An 18,009-nucleotide genomic window follows, 5' to 3' on the forward strand; every position below is an offset into this window, starting at 1 on the left:
GAAAGGCCTGTTAACATTTATTTTCTTCCTTTCTACTCTAGCATTAGTTGTCTTTGTATAGCCTACAGACAGGAAGATATTAAAGGAATGGAAATGAAAATTTGAGTTCTTAGAAAGCACCTTATTTTCTCCTAGACTTCCCAGGATATTCCTAATCATTGGTTTATACAATAGGGAGTGATAGAAATCAGAGGCAAAACCCAAACTTCTTAATTACTCAGGCACACTTCTTCACCAGTGTTTGCTTGCTGAGAAGGAATTGGCCAAAAAAAAAAAAAGGCTAAATGTAGATGTAACCAGGATTTCAAAATGTTTTCTATTTTCTACAATTTAGGAGTCTCTCTGAAGAACTTTGTTGAAAGGAGGAGTTTACCTGTTGTTATTATTGAGCTATTTGCTACATAAAGGAATGTTTGTTTGTTTTTCATCTTTATTTACATTTTACATTCTGGGAGCAAAGCATTTGTTACCATATCAGTGTGATGTAAATATACTTTTCACCAAAACCTCTTGGAGAATTCACCCACTTTGTAGTGTTTTCCGGAGAGTAGAAGAGGACCTCTCTAAGCCACTAAGTTACTTCTGTTTACCGGTTTAAAAATTTTGTCCTTATTAGCAGTCATTTTGGATGGCCATGGTCTTCATACTCAGCTGTAGTCTTGCTCCCTTTGTGCCGAACGTGTTTTTTTTGTTTTGCTTTACAACTTGGATTTATATTGCAAGCAATTACTATGTTGTGTTTTATCAGGTCATCCCTCAAAAAGCTCAGGGTGTTGAGGATGCCAATTCCTGGGTGTGAATCAGGGTTCTTCCACGTAGTGGCATAACCAGGAACAAGTCAGTTTTCTGTCTGCCTGAGCTTCACTTTCTTTGTCTTAGAGAAAATCATTCTGCCTTGCTGACTTTTACTTCACAGGACCGTGATAATAATGAGTGGAAACGTGCTATGTGCCCCTAAAAAGCATAGTTTACATGCAAGCAGTAATTATTAAAGGCAGACAGTGGTGCTCCCTGGACTTAAAAAGCTGGAGGTGGTGGGGCGGGGAGGGATGGTGTTTGAGCCACACAAAAGGACTCTACACAATTGTGCTTGATGAGTTTTGTCTACATTTGATGGGATTTTCTCTCCTCTCTTTCTGTCATCTGCCCACCCTTTTACCCTTTTACCCATTCCACTAATTTGCTCACCTGGAAACAGATAACCAAACTTAGAATGATGAGTAAAATAATAAAGTGCATGCTTAAGAAAAGCCCATCCTGGTTTTTCAGTTATTACGGAGTGACAGTTTTCATGTGTTGCTTCAAGTTAGGTAATTCAGAGCACCCCCCACCCCCCCACCCCCAGTGATTTTCCTGTTCCTTGGTAGGGGATGTTGCTAGAGAGATGAATTCTGTCTAACCTTTTATGTCTCCCAAGATACATACTCTTTGTTGTTTAAAATAGACGTTTTAAACATCATCAACTCCTCTTGATAAAGCTGCCATTTACATTAAGATCTTGATTTCTTAGTTCTAATAATTCCATTCCAGGCTACCTGTGAGCTTGGCATATAGTAGGCAATCAGCAAATGTTTGCTTAATGAGTCAGTGAGTGGGTGAGAGGTGGACTGGGATTCACAGAGATTTTAAAGGAAAGAATTAATGCACAAAGCATGTTAATTATGAGGGGAAAAAATAGAAAGGTAATCTTATAAAATTTTTGGTAAGTGGTGTTTAGGAATCAAACATTTGCTTTCAGAGTTAAGGAAGAATAATACATTTACGTTTGAACCATACAACTTTATTGGTGACTCGCTGCATAGTAGTTGAGATTGCATGCATTATAAATCTGTTACTTTATCATGATCATATTTACTAAGAGTCTAATACAGTGTATAATACTTAAACCTTTCCTGGCATAAATACTGAAATTAGAAACAAAGTCGAAGGTTTTGACTGTTGTACACAATATTTTGGGAAATTGGCTCTCCTTTTACCTGAGCACTTGCATGTAGTTTGGGAAGATGGTTGTAAGGTTTCACTCTCCAGCAGACATAGGAATACGATTCTAGCAAAAGACAAATAACAAAATATTTTCATTTTTTTCAGTTAACACAAGAAATTCAGCCAAGCACTTTCTTTAGCCAATAATCTTAGATAAGTAGGAATTTGATAGGCTGATAAAATTTGTCAAGACTCCAGAGAGATTGCTAAGATAATTCATTCAGTGCATGATATAGATAGTATTCTCATGAAAAACATGTAATTTCTTGCTTTAACACAGCTTTCTTGAAATATTTTTGCCCCCTTCTGTTTGTTTCAACATTTACATTGAATCCTTTAAAGGGAACAGGGCAGGACTGTAGAGTTTCAGGGACTATCATTATATAGTATGCCTTGAAAGAATAATCTTGCTAATTTGACAGATATTTTATAGGTATTTCTATTCATTTGTGCCTTTTAAAAAATTCATGGGTCAGTTTAGCTTAACTGAGTGGGTCTGTTTTTACAAGGATATTGCTGATATTCTGCATATACCAGACTTTCTTTTTACTTTTTTTTTTTTTTTTGAGAGAGAGTGCGCATGTGAGCAGGGGGGGTCGGGGGGGGCGGGTAGTGGGAGAGAGAGGGAATCATAAGCAGGCTCCACTTCCAGCGTGGAGCCCTACAGGGAGCCCCTCGCAGAGCTCGTTGTGGGGCTCCACGTGGGAGCTTCATCCCACAACCCTGAGATCATGACCTGAACCAAAATCAAGAGTCAAATGCTTAACCGCTTAACCACTTAACTGACTGAGCCATCTAGGTGCCCCTAAGATACCAGCTTTCTAAGGGTAAGGGAGCTCTTTGGAAACATGGTACAGAATGATGTAGATAAGTGGTTCTCAAAGTAGGGTTCGTGGCCCAGTGGCCATCAGCATCACCTGGGAACTTACTGGAAATGCACATTCTTTGCCCCACCCCAAACCTACTGGATCAGAAACTCTGGGGGCGGCCCAGCAGTTGTGTTTGAGCCAGTTCTCAGAGGATTCTGAAGCACATTCAAGTTTGAGAAACACTGTTGTAAATTACAGTTTATGTCTCCTTCTGTATTCTAGAGAAAATACCCCTTTGTGATCATAAATAAACTAGGGGAGATCCTAGATGAATGGAAATCAAGGCAATTTATTTATTTTAAACGATGTATTTAAAAAATAATACTCAAGAAATTACAAGTAATGCATTTATTCAGATCCTTGGTTTCTAATGGCATATTCAGATTCCCACACATTACAGCTAAATTGACTGAGATACTTAAGAGAGGGCGCATTTTACCTGATTCTGGGATGTTATTTGTTCTGAGAGTTGCTTTTAAACAAGCAAGTCTATTTCGGCACACTCAGGTACCATTTACTATGCCCTTGCCTCATTTTGAGGCCGCCTTCTGATTATTCACAATTTTGTGAGTTTAGCTGATTGATCATCTTTAGAGAATATTTAGGGTAGACTTCAACTTCACAATAATGCCAGGTAGTCTTGGAAGTTTAGACATACGGAAGCGTTCTTTTTGTCCCCCTCCGTGTGGAGCGTAAATAAGGGTCCAGCACAATTAAAAAATGTTTCATCTGTATTGCCTGGAGAAGACTTATTTCTTATGGCTCCTGGATCTTCTGTTGTTCTCTTTTGTGCTTGGTGTGCCTTCAGTAAGCGTAGTCTGACACGCTTTGTGGCCTTTGCCTCCTGTGATAAAATAGATTGAAATGATTCCTGGCACCATCTGGTGAAGAGGAGCAGCCCGGGAGGACTGTGCTTTGAGAGAAAGTGACTGAATGCTAAGAAATGTGGAAGTCTAGGATTTTTTTTTTTTTTTAAAGAGCATGAACATTAATACATCTTCTTGAGGTTTGATGGGACATGTACTGCCTACTGCCCCATCTGGTGCTTATGATAGCATGGCATATTAGCATGCTGCAAGTTCATAATGTATTCAGGGGGAGGAAGCCTCCCTTGCATACCAATTGAGGCATCCTCTCTTTCAGAACTGCTTTTGAATTTCAATGATGTTTATATCTTCCAAGCCGTGACTGAACTGAGCATTTCCGCTCTGAGGAATAACATGAGAGAGTGTGTGTGTGTGTGTATTCTCTCCTATTCCAGCGTTAATTTATCTTCCTCCCTCCTTTCTTTCTTCAGGAAATTATAAGTAGTTTTTAATATTACGTTGGTATATGATTTTTTAAAAAAATTTCTGTTTTAAAACCACATAATGTTTTTATTATTTCGTTTCTGGCACTTAGGGCATTTTGCCTTGTGGAATTACTTGTGTCGTTGTCCCCTTACAGATTGAACACTTTTTGAGGGTCAGGCCTGTATCTAATTATGCATGTGTCTCCATGGCACCTAGAGTTCAGTCATCCATTTAACAAATATTTATTTACTGAGCTCGCACTGTGGGTGTGACACTCTTTTAGGTGTTGAGGAATCACTGGTGAGTGAGACCTGGGTGTCCCTCCTCTCAGGACATTTTGTATCTTAGTTGGGAGGACTCAAACAATAAACAAAGAAACAGATACATCCACAAGATAATTTCAGATAGGGCTAAGATTAAAAACCACGCTGGAGGGCTGGTGGGTGGGAGAGTGGGCGGGGTGCTCATTTAGATTGGATTGTCAAGGAAGGCACCTTTAACTCCTTAAAGATCCTTAAGATTTTTGCTGAAATCTGAGTGATCTGAAGATTTAGTGGCCTAGGAGTAGCAAGTTCAAAAACCCTGGGGTGAAAACATAATTGGCATTTTCAAAGGTAGCTTGAGCCAAGTTCAGGCAGCCATTGCTACGAGTTGGGATTTTATTCTTGCTATGTCTGAAGCCATCAGAAGTGACATGATCTAAATTAATCTTTTAAAAGGATAACTTGAGCTGCTATGTGTCATGCTTTTAGTGGGCACTAAATAACTATCGAAGGAGTGAGATAGATGATCCTTTAAATTCATGGAGGCATTCTGTTGAATTGGAATGAGCATGGATGTTTGTATCAGAAAAACTCTTGGATTCTGGCCTTGCCATTTGCTTGATGTTGGGCCTGGAGCAATTATTTAACCTTTTGTAGCTTATGTCTTCTCATCTCCTGAAAGGGAAAATAGTACCTAAAACCATGGTATTATTGTGAGTTTTAAATGAGATAATTCATTTAAAAGACCCAGCACAATGCCCAGTTCCTAATAGACACCTGATCTACCATTGACATGCTGATCATAATAAAACATTTGGGCTGGTTTCTAGGAATATTTAAACAGTTGGCAGCATCTTGCTGGAAATCCTTTTCTGGTACTGTTAATCTTTTTAATAAAACACTGTTAAAATATTGCTATGGTAGTGCTCAGCATCTGCAGTCTGTTGCTCTTGATCTAGAATTATATAAGGAAGAAAACTCAAGGAATTCGGTGGCAAAATCCATGTCCAGTGAAACAACCTGGATTTTTTTTTTTTTAATCTCAGCCAAAATGTATCTCAGTGAACTTGAAACATTTTGACAAGTAACATTCTATCAGTTGCTTTACATACACACACACATACACACACACACTCACACAGCTTTTTTTTTTTTTAGTTTTAACTTCAGGCCAAATTGCCTTCTGAATCAGTATGATAATTGTGGTTATATGAAGGATATTATGAGTTTTAATTCATAATAAACAGCAACTGTTTATTAATTAGTTACATACTGTTGTTAGATAAGCCATTTGAAAGGAATTTCTTAATATACTCAAATGGGGAAAATAAGGAGCTCCTTAGTTTTTGCATGAATGATGTACTTAATGGCAGGAAACAATCCTTCAACTATTCTCATTTAGTCTGTGAGGCAGTCTTTAGCTGGTCAGACTTTCTGTAGAGGAATTGTGGGATTGGGGCAGGGGCAGATGTTCCTGGTGGTTGAAAATCTAAAGAGTTCCAAGTTACCATCGTCTTGGATATAACTTTATTGCATATATGGGTTAGTTGAGTTAATCTTTAAGCTAGCTCCCTATTACAGTTGTGTATTTGTTTTTGGCTAGAGGTTCTCTCCTCCTCAATCGGTAAATTGTTATTTTTTCAGATCCCCCCACCGCACACATTCAGGAAAACAAATGATGCTTAAGGAATGTGGAGGAGGAGGTAGTGTGGCTAATTCAGGCAAGTTTCGTCAGCACTTGTAAGATTCTTGAAATGTTTTTCATGTTCTACAGAACTGTACGGAGCTGTTAACATCTGCACATTTATGTGAGAGGAGTCACATTTATTGCTGCCGTATTCAGACTGGGACGTCAGAGAAAGAGAAGGGAAGGAGAAGAGCTGGAGAAGCTGGGGGTGGGAATCACAGTTCAGAATAAGAAAGCTTGATGTTGGCTCCTCAGATGGATCATTTTCCTTAGTGAAGCACTATTTGGATTCTTAGCAACGTGATGGGTTTGCAAAGCTTCAGGAAGATTCAGAAGAGATAGTTATCTCACTACAAAGTCACCTTATGGAAACTTTGTAGGCCATCCCAGATATGGTCTGTTCAGCTTCCTGTGTGCATTCTGAGTCTACTCAGCAGGGTGCCATGAATGCAGAAATTGAGGTTACATTTGTTTTTCTCTAGGAAGAGGGGAGAAAGGAAAGGCCAGTCAGCCAGGTGAGATAGATACAGGAGCTAATCTGTGTTGGGTCTCCCAGGACAGGGGCCTCACATGTAGAGTCTATGTGCTAAGTAACACATCTGACCTCGGTACCATGCCTCCTCATTTAAATTCATTTGGTTTATATGATATAATATTGCAAATTAGACCACTAGATTTCTCCTCTCTTGTCCACTAAGGACAGTGACCATATCTTGGATAATAGCCACTTTGTGATTATTTTCAATTTCGGTTACTTTGCGTGGCCTTTATTTTTTTGTTTGGTTTGCTTTGGTTTGGTTTATAATAGTGGAAACAGCTCTCTGCACCTCCTCGTTTTCCTAAAACGTATTTAAAGATGTACTACCCACAGCCTACTTACATGAAATGAACATCTCACCTTCAGGAGACCAGGTGTGTAGTTTGTTCAGTCTGTCCCTTCTTCCCTCCTCCCCCCCTCCCCCCCTCCCCCCCGCCACTTCTCCTTTCTTCTACAACATGCTTTACAACAGAGGTTATAGTATTTCTAGGGATTGAGATCCATGGCAAGCTCTAGTCATACTAAAGTCATATTGTACACACACAGGGTCTCCATAATGATCTGTCATACTTTCCCCTCAATTTAAGATGGAAAGGGGAACAGGGCCTAGACGTTATTTACTGACACCTCATAAAGTTTGACAAAACCAGAAGTCCTTAAAGGTCTGAAAAACTATATTGAATGTTCATTTAAGCAGTCAGCATTAATTGTAAATGTTTACATTTAAAGTTAATTGTTTATTGAAAATACATTAAGTTGAATTGGTTCCTTTGGTGAGCTAAACATTTGGCAACATTTTTGTAACTTAGCCCATATTGAAAGTGCACAGGTTATGCTCTTGTCTTCCTCAATAATTTATGCAATAATTTTACTTGAAAGAATTACGTGGGAACTTTTCTTGAAGGACTCCTCAGCTGCTCAGAACACAGATCCTTTGCATTGTAAACTGCATTTAGGCAGGTGTGTAGCAGATGTTGGAGGAAGCGGGTGAATAGATTGAGAGGGTGTGGCATCCTTTGCCCTAATATAACCTGTGAAGAAATTTTGGAACAAATTGTTTGAGGGCAAAGACTCTTGTCTCTTATTCCTTTCTTACCTTTAAGTGCCTAGCCCAGTGTTCTCATGTAATATGGGTGATGGATGTCTCCGAAGACTACCCTGTAACTCAGTTAATGAGAGCTTTGTGGTTCATGCGTTCCTTTAATCAGTCATGTGGCAAGTATTGATCGAACTCTTAGTATACGCTATACCTTTTTCTAGCTGCTGGGGATGAGCCTGTGAATAAAGCGGGTGTAATTCCTTGCCCTCATAGAACTTCCCTTCCAGGGTATGCGTTGTGGGGGGTGGGGGCGGGTGGGGGGGCGGTGGATGGGAACAGACAATAAATGATAAACAAAACAGGTGAATTCTGTAGTATGTTAGAAGATGATAATTACAAAAAACTTGGGCAGGATAAGGAGGGTCCTTAGGGCTGTTGAGGCAAGAGGTCCCGTTGCAGTTTTAATTAGGGTGGATGAGATGGGCCTCTTTGAGAAGGGACTTTGGTGCAGAGATTTGAGAGGTAAGCAAAGGAGCCCTGTGACTCACTGGGGGAGAGGACATCAAGGCAGAGACTGAAGCCCGGAGTGTGGCCTGGGGCAGTTCAGGAAGAGGAAGGAGGCCAGTGTGGCGGGGTTGGACCTGAGTGAAGATGGGAGAACACTGGGAAAGGAGACCCAGATAACTAGAGAGTGAGTGGGAGATCGTGGAGGGCTTTTTAGGCCATTCTGAGGACTTTCCAATCAAACAGAGTTAACACTCATCCCGGAGAACCTGGGCCCAGCACCTTAGGCACATGCATTTTTCTCCTCTGCATGATGCTGTCACATGAGGTTTTTAAGCAGCGCCTCAGGCTGAAGGCCTCAGTGTGCCTCATGGATATCGCTATTATTTTTTTTTATTACAGGCATCAGGCACGTATTTATTTTACTATCATTGGCATTCAATCCAATTTGTTTTTTTTAAATTTTATTTTATTATGTTATGTTAGTCATGATACAGTACATCATTAGTTTTTGGTGTCGTGATCCATGATTCATTGTTTGCATATAACACCCAGTGTTCCATGCAGTACGTGCACGCCTTAATACCTATCACTGGGCTAACCCCTCCCCCAAACACCCTCCCCTCTAAAACCCTCAGTTTGTTTCTTGGAGTCCATAGTCTCTCATGCTTCGTCTCCCCCTCCAATTTCCCCCGCTTCATTTTTCCTTTCCTTCTCCTAATGTCCTCCATGCTATTCCTTATGTTCCACAAATAAGTGAAGCCATATGACAATTTGTTTTTTGTTTTTGTGTGTGTGGTGGGATGAGTTCCCTAACCTAACAACTGCTCGACCCAGTCCTAGTCAACCCAACTGTTCTGTCTTCTTTGGGTCCTGACTGCAGTATTTTCGTGCTTTTAATCCCATTTTAGGTATGATGTGCCAAGCAACAGGCATCTGCCAAAGGTAAACTAATAGTCAAACTGGAGTAATACGGGAAATCTTTGTGTAAATCATGTGTTTTTCTAGAGGGGCGTTATTTGTGAGTCTTCCTGTAAGCTACAATTTAGAACCTCCTACATAGGGTAAGGTCTGTCAAATCAGCTTCCCAGTCCCCTTGAAATGGGTTCAGCTGGTTACAAAGTTACTCTAGTGTCTCTTAGCATATGAGAAGTCAGCTCTGCCCTGTAAGTCTGAAATGATACATGAATGGAAATAAGATATCAATGAAATAATTTGTGTCCTCTGGGAGAACCCAGGTGGTGGCATTGACTTCCCGTGTCACACAAGTCGTGTCAGTTTAACGATCTCCATCGTTTCCTTGGACCCACTTGAACTTCCTGACTTTCACGACGTGGTTGCCCCATCTCCAGCTCACCGAGTTGTGGTGCTGCTTGGTGTCATCTCAAAGTATAAGTGACTTCTAGTGGCTGCACGGTAGAGAGGATTCATTTTAATATAAAAATATTTAGGTACTGCCTCTGGGAAAGACCTGGTGCAAAGCATCGCAGGGGTTTCAGAGAAAGGAGAACAGAGTCCCAGCCCTGAAAGAGCATGAAGCTGAGCAGGGGTGGTAAAGTTGAAATAATGATGGCCACGGAGGTTGAGAGGCAGGAGAGTAGAGATTCATTGGGAAGCCGTTGCAAGAGGCAGTGATGGTCTGGATCAGCATGGGAGGACTTTAAAAGCACCAAGGACTTAGAGTCTGTGGCATGGGCGTTCTTCAAATGCATGCTATCATTGAAGAAGAAAGGAGGGAGCAGACTCAGGAGTGCTGCTGACATTTTGAGCCTGGGTAACTGGCAGGATGGCCGTGCCTCTGTGGAGCTGAGGAAGTCAGGAGGAAGGAGGAGTTCTGTGGAAAGGATACTCTCACTGATGAGTTCCAGACTCTTACAGGAGCCATTCTGCAGACAGTTGGACACGTAGGATGGTAGCTTGGGGGAGGAACTGAGGCCTGAGATAGAATTTGAAGTGGAGAATGTGAAATTGCACATGGCTACAATGGGTAGACAGTTTTGAGAATATGGAAAATATTCGATGGGTGTTTGATCGAAGCTCTGAAATTTCATTGTAATTATATGATGGTTTGTGGTGATCATGCCTAAATTCCCATTTGAAATTAACTTTTATGTTCTTCCCATTCATTAGACCTTTATTTCTCCTATCTTTTGAGAGAGTATTTGTATTGCTTTTAGTGACCATCAGAGCTATACTCACATCTCCTATTGTGAATACCTTCTCCTTTCCGTTCCGAATACCCTGGGTAGACCCTGCGTTTCACCACTACTTCCTGTTGCCTGTATCCTATATAGAACTCCTTCAGTGTGGAGTTAGTTGACTCCTCAGTGTCCTTGCTTGAACCAGTGTGGTTTCCAGGTGGAGGATACCCTGTTGCTTAAGAGCTTGGGCTTTGTAGCCAAAACTGAGTAGGATTCCTCATCTGCCGTCCTTTTACTGGCTTGTTGTGCTTCAGTTTGCTCATCTGGTGCTCTTGAGTATGAAATGAAATCATGAAAAGAGTCCCATACTTGCTGGCCCCCAATTAATGAATGGTTGGTGATGGCAGTGATAGTGATAATGATATTCATTCTATCTAACCCTCATTAGGTTTACCCGATGCCTGCCTCTCTGTCTGTAGAGAGACCCATGAAGCAAACATAGCATGTATGTAAACGTGGGTTATGAATTTGGATGAGGTCCTGCCATGGAGTAAGAGTTTACTGGTTACTAAGCCCCCCTCTTCATAGTGCTCATTCTATCATCTCTTGAGAAGACTGATCAGGACACAACAGATTTACGCCTTCTTGGTCCTGTTTAGCCATTTTTTCCCTAGATCCCAGTCTGGCGTTGACTTCTTCACAGCTGCCTTTCTGTGAGACCTTGCAGAAGTCACGTTGGTTTTCTCATTCACAAAATGTGAATACAGCCAACTATCAGTTACAGTCTGTTTATTCAAAGTGAATTGGTTTTGACCTTTTCTCTTCTGCTGCCTCTCTTTTGCCCATCTCGCTGCTAATTAATTTCCACACAAGAGAAGCAGCCAGAGCAGTAATAAAACATAAAATTGAAATTGGTTAATGTAGGTTCATGAGGATTTTTGAGAGCACAGAAGGTTGTGTAATTTACTGTGAGCTTTGTCTGGGTTTTGATTGATTGATTTATACCATCCTGACTCTTGTTATCATGGACTATAGGAATCAGCAGTTGGATAAAACAAACATTGTCTGATAAAAAAAATTTAGAAGATTTGGTATAAACTCAGCTTTAAGGTATGAGGATTTTTAATACCGTCTTCTCAAAATTCTAAAGAAAATATGACTGAAGAATTTTACCTGTGCCATCTTTAATATAACCCTTTATGCCTGTGTTACTATAAAAATATAAAATAGTCATACTAGTTTTTATTTTCACTTACTTAAAATTTTATCTCCTACATAGGGTACTCTCTGTGTACTTATTAAATTTTATGAGATGATAATGAATTACAGCTTTTTATAAAGTTCTTTTATTTTTGTGATAGCCTGCTAGAACCTAGCTGCTTTTTGCCTTTTAGTACATTTTTCTTGGTTGCTAATATTGAAATTTGACAAGGATAAGGAACTAGATGTTTCTTTTTGGAAAGGGATTTCATAAACTTGGTTTGGGGGCATTTGAGGATATCTTAGCTAATCTTAGATAATGAATGTCAATTTTCTTAAAATAATTTCTAAATTGAATAAAATTAACTTTGGGGGAAACTTTTTTTTTTTTGTGGGGGGGGCAGGATGCTCTGTAACGAGATGAGCTAGCAAAGGGGTCTGACAAATTTGTTTGAATTAAGATTCCTCCTTAGGAAAACTCCTCTTCCATACTCATCCAACTTTTTTTTTTTAATAACAAATAAGAAATACATCTTTTTTTTTTTTTTAAGATTTTATTTATTTATTTGACAGAGAGAGAGACAGCGAGAGAGGGAACACAAGCAGGGCGAGTGGGAGAGGGAGAAGCAGGCTTCCCGCGGAGCAGGGACCCCGATGAGGGGCTCGATCCCAGGACTCTGGGATCATGACCTGAGCCGAAGGCAGACGCTTAACGACTGAGCCACCCAGGTGCCCCAAGAAATACATCTTCTTGTGAAAGAAATGAGAAATGGGAGAGGTTGAGGTCTGATTGAGTTCTCTGGATATGAAGAAATGAGGACTCAAGGAGAGAGGTATAAAAGAGAACCTATAAATTGGAATGAAAATATAGTTGTTTGCTAAATCTTTTCTTTCTAACACATGCTGAATCCCACAACGTAGGTGAGGGCAGTGAAATAATGAAATAGGACAGAGTCTTTCTATAAGAATGCTGTGTTTTCTTTATGAGTGGACACTTACCTTTTCCTTGGTGTGAGAGTGTATCAGCTAGGCTGTGATTCTGAGTGTTGCAGGAAGTAATGGCTGCCATGTATGAATGCTTGTGTATGTTCTAGGCATTGTATATGTGCTTCATATTCATATTTTACTCTTTTAATCTTCAAAGTCACTTATTGAGGCAGTAGTGGATCACTACTAGGACCACCCATATTTTAAGGTGAGGAAATAAAAGTTCAGAGATCAAGAAATTTGCCCAGTTAGGAGGTGGACCTACGATTCCAGTCAAGGTTGCTCATGTCCAACCCACACTCTTGGTTACCTGCCTGTACTCTTCCCAGTGTGTCCTCATCATATCCTAGGTGGGGAGCACTTTACCTTCATATAATAGAACCATAGAATTTTTACAGTTCAAAGAAATCTTAAAGAACCACACCTTCATTTTATAGGAATAAGAAAGGAAGGGAGGGAGAGAGGAAAGAAGGAAGGAAGGAAGGAAGTAAAGAAGGAAGGAAGGAAGGAAGGAAGAAAACATTAAGCCCAAAGTTTTAAACAGTCCTTTAGCTAACCAGTGGGCCAGCAAATATTTACTGAGTAATCACTGTGTGCCAAGTAGTGAAGAAGGCAAACATAGCCCATGTCTTCTTGGGATCCTGGTGGCCTTTATGCATATATTTGGTGGTGGATGATTGGCGGGGATCATTAGTAATATGATATCGTAGTTATGTAGCATAGGAGTATATAGTACAGCACTCCGGGGCGTGGGCCCAGAAATCCACTCCTTGGCTTTGAATCCTCTTCCTTTGCAATGGGACAGTGCTTCATCTTTTTAAGGTTCTGTTTTTTTCACCTGTAAAATGGTAATATTAATAACATCCATAGTATTAGCTTACCGTGAAGATTAAATGAATTAACATATGTAAAGCATTCAGCAAAGACCTGGCACTTGGTAAATGCTCGATAAATACAACTGCTATTAAGATGTTTTGACAATATTAGTAGTAGAAGTTGCACCCAAGCAGAGAAGACACATACAAAGACATCTGTAATAAAATGTGTGTTACATTATGATAGAGGAAGGAACAGAGAGCTTTGGGAGAACAGTAGAGCCAGAACTCCTAGTTCCCAGTTGGTTCGCAGGGCAGAGTCTAATGTAGCAGTGCTATTTTCTTTCTCACTTCCTTTTTTTTCTTTTTCACCTTGATACATTTCTTTTATCTTGTTGTCCTAAATTCTAGTGTTTCTGACTTACAGCAGTGTGACGGCAAACATTTATTCAGATCCAGCTATGTACTAAGCACCGTGCAGAATGCTGGGGTGAAATAATAGGACATTAGCTTTTTTCAGGAAGTATGTGTCTGTGTTTCTGTAGAGTATACACACATGGACACACACCTGCAAACAAAACAATTATAATAGATGATGCTAAATTCACTTAACAGATATATGCAAAATAGAGCCTACAGAAGGGAGTCATCAACTCCCTCCAGTTTGAATGTGGAGCAGGGGTAATTAGGGAAGGCTTCATGGAGGAGGTGGCATTTGTTCTGTGCCTTGAAGGATCACAAGCTTGTTGTAATCAAAAGACATTTCAAATACAGGGGAGAACGTGAAGCAGAAATGCTAAGGCATGAGCCAGCATGGCTGGAACTTACAGCATGAGAAGGTAACAGAAGTAGACATCTACGTTGTAGGTAGGAGCGGCAGAAAGAGAAGCCACTGTGGACTTCTAAGCCAAATCATATTATTGGGTTTGAGTGTTAATATCACTCTGGGAACAATGTGGAGGGTAAGTTGAAGAAGGGGAAATTTGCAATCTGCCAGGTGAGATAGGATGATGGTTGGCTGCAGTGTCACTGAGGAAGGAGGGAGGAAGGAAAGAAGGGAACAGCAGGATCTGCAAGTACAAGTACTAACTAAAGAGAACCACAGGGCTCTAGTGATCAGTTGGATATAGGGCCCGGGGGTGGGGAGCAGTGGTATTTAGGATGATCTGAAGTTTGATTTGGGCAACTGGTTACCATCAACTAGAATTGGAGATAATACGTCAAGAGAAGATGGCTAGTTCACTTTGAAGCATAACTTCCAGGTTTACCTGGTATATAATGACTGAAATATTCCATAAGGAGCTGAATCACAGGTTTGTTTTGTAGAGAGGTATATATTGAAAATTTTGATTCGAAGTCACTTCCGATAGCTAAAACCTTTGGAGTGACTCAGGAGGAAAATATATACTGTAAAGAGACCACAACCTTGAAAAGAACACTGGGGAATACCAAGGTAGAGGAGAGATTTGGGTGTCATTAAAATCAGGGGCAAAGTTTCATGGAGGGTGTGGTCTACAGTGTGAAATGCCACAGAGAGGCCAGTAATTGGGAAGAGTCAAGATTGCCTTTTGGATTTGGCCATCTGGAGGGAAGGTAGTTACCAGTAACCCCTGTCTGTTGTTGGAGCTTGTTTGTGGTGAGTTGCAAAGTGGATGGAAGAGATAACGTGGGCGGAGCCCTGAGGTCTACCCCTCAGAAGCCTGGCAGTGGGAAGATGGAGGGAATGCCATCAACATGGAGGGAGGGTCTGTTCTTGGTGGGAGAGACTTGAACATGCGTAGATTCTCGGAAGAAGCAGGTAGAGAGCCAGACAGACTGAAGAAGAAGGTGGCATGACTTTCCCCTTAGAGGGGGAAATTGCCTCTTCCAAAACTTGAGACATGGGTGCAGGTAAGCAGGGGTTCTGAGGAAAGGGTTTGCCGTGATTTATGCCTGATGGCCTCACTTTGCTCTCTTAAGAAAGGTGTGAGGTTATCAGAATTTGGCTGGAGGATTGAGACGAGTCAAGCAATGTCTCTAAGATTAATGCACCCTCGTTTTTTACCCAGTGACTTTCTTGCCTCACCTCGTCTGTCTGGGGTTGTACCCAGCTGGACGTGCTGGGGGCACATTCAGTCTGGAAAGCCTTCTTCATTTTCTCTCTCCTGTTCAGCTTTTCCTCTTTGCTTTATCATACCACGCATCTAACCTTGACCTCAGCATGAACTCATGGTTGTTAACCCTCCTTTTGTGTTTCTGGTTCATGACACCTCCCTGTTTCTTTTCTTGCTGGGTTTATAACCAGTTCACATTCTCTTGTGGCCCCCATTGAAAGTCAGAATCCTGTCTTCCTCATTTGTTTCAACACATCTTTTGGAGTACTTCTGTGCCAGACACTGCTGGGTCTGGGACACAGCAATGTTCTGGGGTGGGAGCCCCCTAAAGTAGAAAGAAAGGGATGTAAAAGAATTTTGAATTTTTAAGTATTGTGAAGGCAACTAACAAAAGAGCGGAAGAACCTGCTTGCGATTGGATGGCCAGGGGAGGATTGATGCCATGAGGAGGTGACACTGATGTTGAAACAGAGAAGGTGAAAATGAGCTGATTGTTTGCAGAGGAGAAAAGGGAAATAGTAATTTTTTTCTAGTATTTATCATATTCATAAATAGACATTTTATTAACATCCAATTTCATTGGATGCTATCTGTGAGTAGGTAACTGCCAGGAATTGCTTCTTGTGATACTCTTGTGTCTTTCCTGTGGATACTTCTTTGGTTTCTGAAGGCCCAATAGCAGACTTGTAATAGATCATCCTTCACGGTAAGGCAGAGAAGGACCATGTTTGTTTGCTAAAGGAAATTACCTGGAAATGCAGCTGTTACCGAGCACCTGGTAATGTATTCAGCATGGGGCAGAAGGGAGGAACGGGATAAAAATATCTTCCCTCTACTCAATTGCACTGGTGTTTCTGCGTGTCCTCTGTCCTTCCCCCTTTTCCCTAAACTCGGGTAATTCTGATTCACTAGCCCATGAGGAAAAGTGTGTGTGTGTGTGTGTGTGTGTGTAGCCACCGTTACTAGTCATCAGTGTTATATGGACTAGTTTAAATGACTGCTGCAGTGTTAGTTCCAGAAATATATGTATATAGGGGACTAATCTAAAGCGCCAGACTTTGAGTGTAGGTGGGTGTCATAGTATCTTTGATATCTTTAGCAAAGGGACAGGATAAGAGTTCCAGATTTCTTAGAGGTGAGTGGAATAGAGGAAGGTACTAAAAGAAAGATAAACCAAGGAGAACAGGGAGACTCTGAAGTTAAACCTGGCTGACTTAATAATTTTGCCTGGAGTCAACCCAAGGGGACATATCAAACATTATCTGCCAGGGGAAAATCTGTTGTTTTCTTGCATGTCTAAGCTTGTACAACTAAGTTACTAAGTTTTTCAAAGAAAGAAGATGAAGGGTATGTGGAATGATTTAGCAGGCTTCAGGAACTTTCCTGAGATGCACTGGCCAGTACTTTTGAGAAGGGAGATGCACTTACTGAGTGCTTGTTTGACTGGTCAAAACAGTTTCCCAGCATCTTTACTCCACGCCAGTCAAGGAAGGTCAACATTCACAATCCCAGTGGATTTCTATGGTGGACTTCTATTGCCGTGTTCCAAAAATTCTACCACTTTGTTTTTTAAGGGAGTAGTAGTAGTGATACTATCATATGGATGATTTTGGATATATCCTAATTTGTGTTATTGTTAATAACAAGTTAATAATGATGTGGTAAACCTTGACTGAGAACAACTTCCTTTGCACTTAGACATTTATTACTTTTATTAATTTATCTGACAGTGTCGAGAAGGTTGTGTTTTTGAAATGATCTTATAGATCTCTAGCCAGCAACATTTTTCATTTGTGCATGGAATGAATGTTCTTTGCAGTTGTCCATCAATGTTTGGTTTGATTTTCCTCCATTATAATTCTTCATGAGTTCAGAGAAGACATCTCTAGTGCTATATGAAATATAAATGATTCCTAGTAAATGGATGGGAATTTAGACTGTCATCTTAATTTAATAACATGTTTACCCACATTTAAAGTATATATACAGATGAAGCTACATTAATGACTTATTAAGTTGAAATTTATTTATGTGTCTAGTTGAGACAAATGAACTTAAGGTGGTGTGTGAATTGTAAAAATGTGTCATTCAGACTGTAGCCATCCAGAATTTTATTGTTCTAGGTTCCCCAGTGGTCTTCCTGAGATTAAAAGGTATGCAGGCTTTTAAAGGGTCTTGAAATAAGGGAGGTGAAAATAGACTTAGATGCATTGGAATATACACATGCAGTTATTTCTTTGGTAAATGGAATTTGAGCTTTTGTCCTTCGGGAGTATTTATTAACAATTCATTAATTAGGGCACCTTCTTGAAATTACTTTATTAATTTAAGTAAGGTCATGGGCCTCCATGAAAAATTGTATTATGCAAAATATTAACTGAGGCAGCATCTATTAAGAAATGATGAATGTGAAATTCATACAGCTGTACAGAATTTTGATCTCCTTATATTTTCCCCATATTAAGCTAAGGCGAAATATCCACTTAAACACATACCTTCAGTTCTCAACTGGTGTGTAAATATTATATGCAAAGAATTCGCTAATAAAATTCATAGGCGATTCAAACTTATCTTTGGGAACCCTTCTAGATGACTTAG

At 40.3% G+C, this 18,009-nt stretch overlaps 1 protein-coding gene across 1 annotated transcript in view; it reads left to right on the forward strand.

The window, feature by feature from the left end:
* The window catches only part of RUNX1T1 (RUNX1 partner transcriptional co-repressor 1), a 135,465-nt gene that overhangs the window by 41,745 nt on the left and 75,711 nt on the right, over positions 1-18,009 (forward strand).

Source organism: Mirounga angustirostris, unplaced genomic scaffold, assembly GCF_029215605.1.
Source record: "Mirounga angustirostris isolate CCGP_5_RB_7025 unplaced genomic scaffold, mMirAng1.0.hap1 SCAF_4, whole genome shotgun sequence".
Lineage (NCBI taxonomy): Eukaryota > Metazoa > Chordata > Mammalia > Carnivora > Phocidae > Mirounga > Mirounga angustirostris.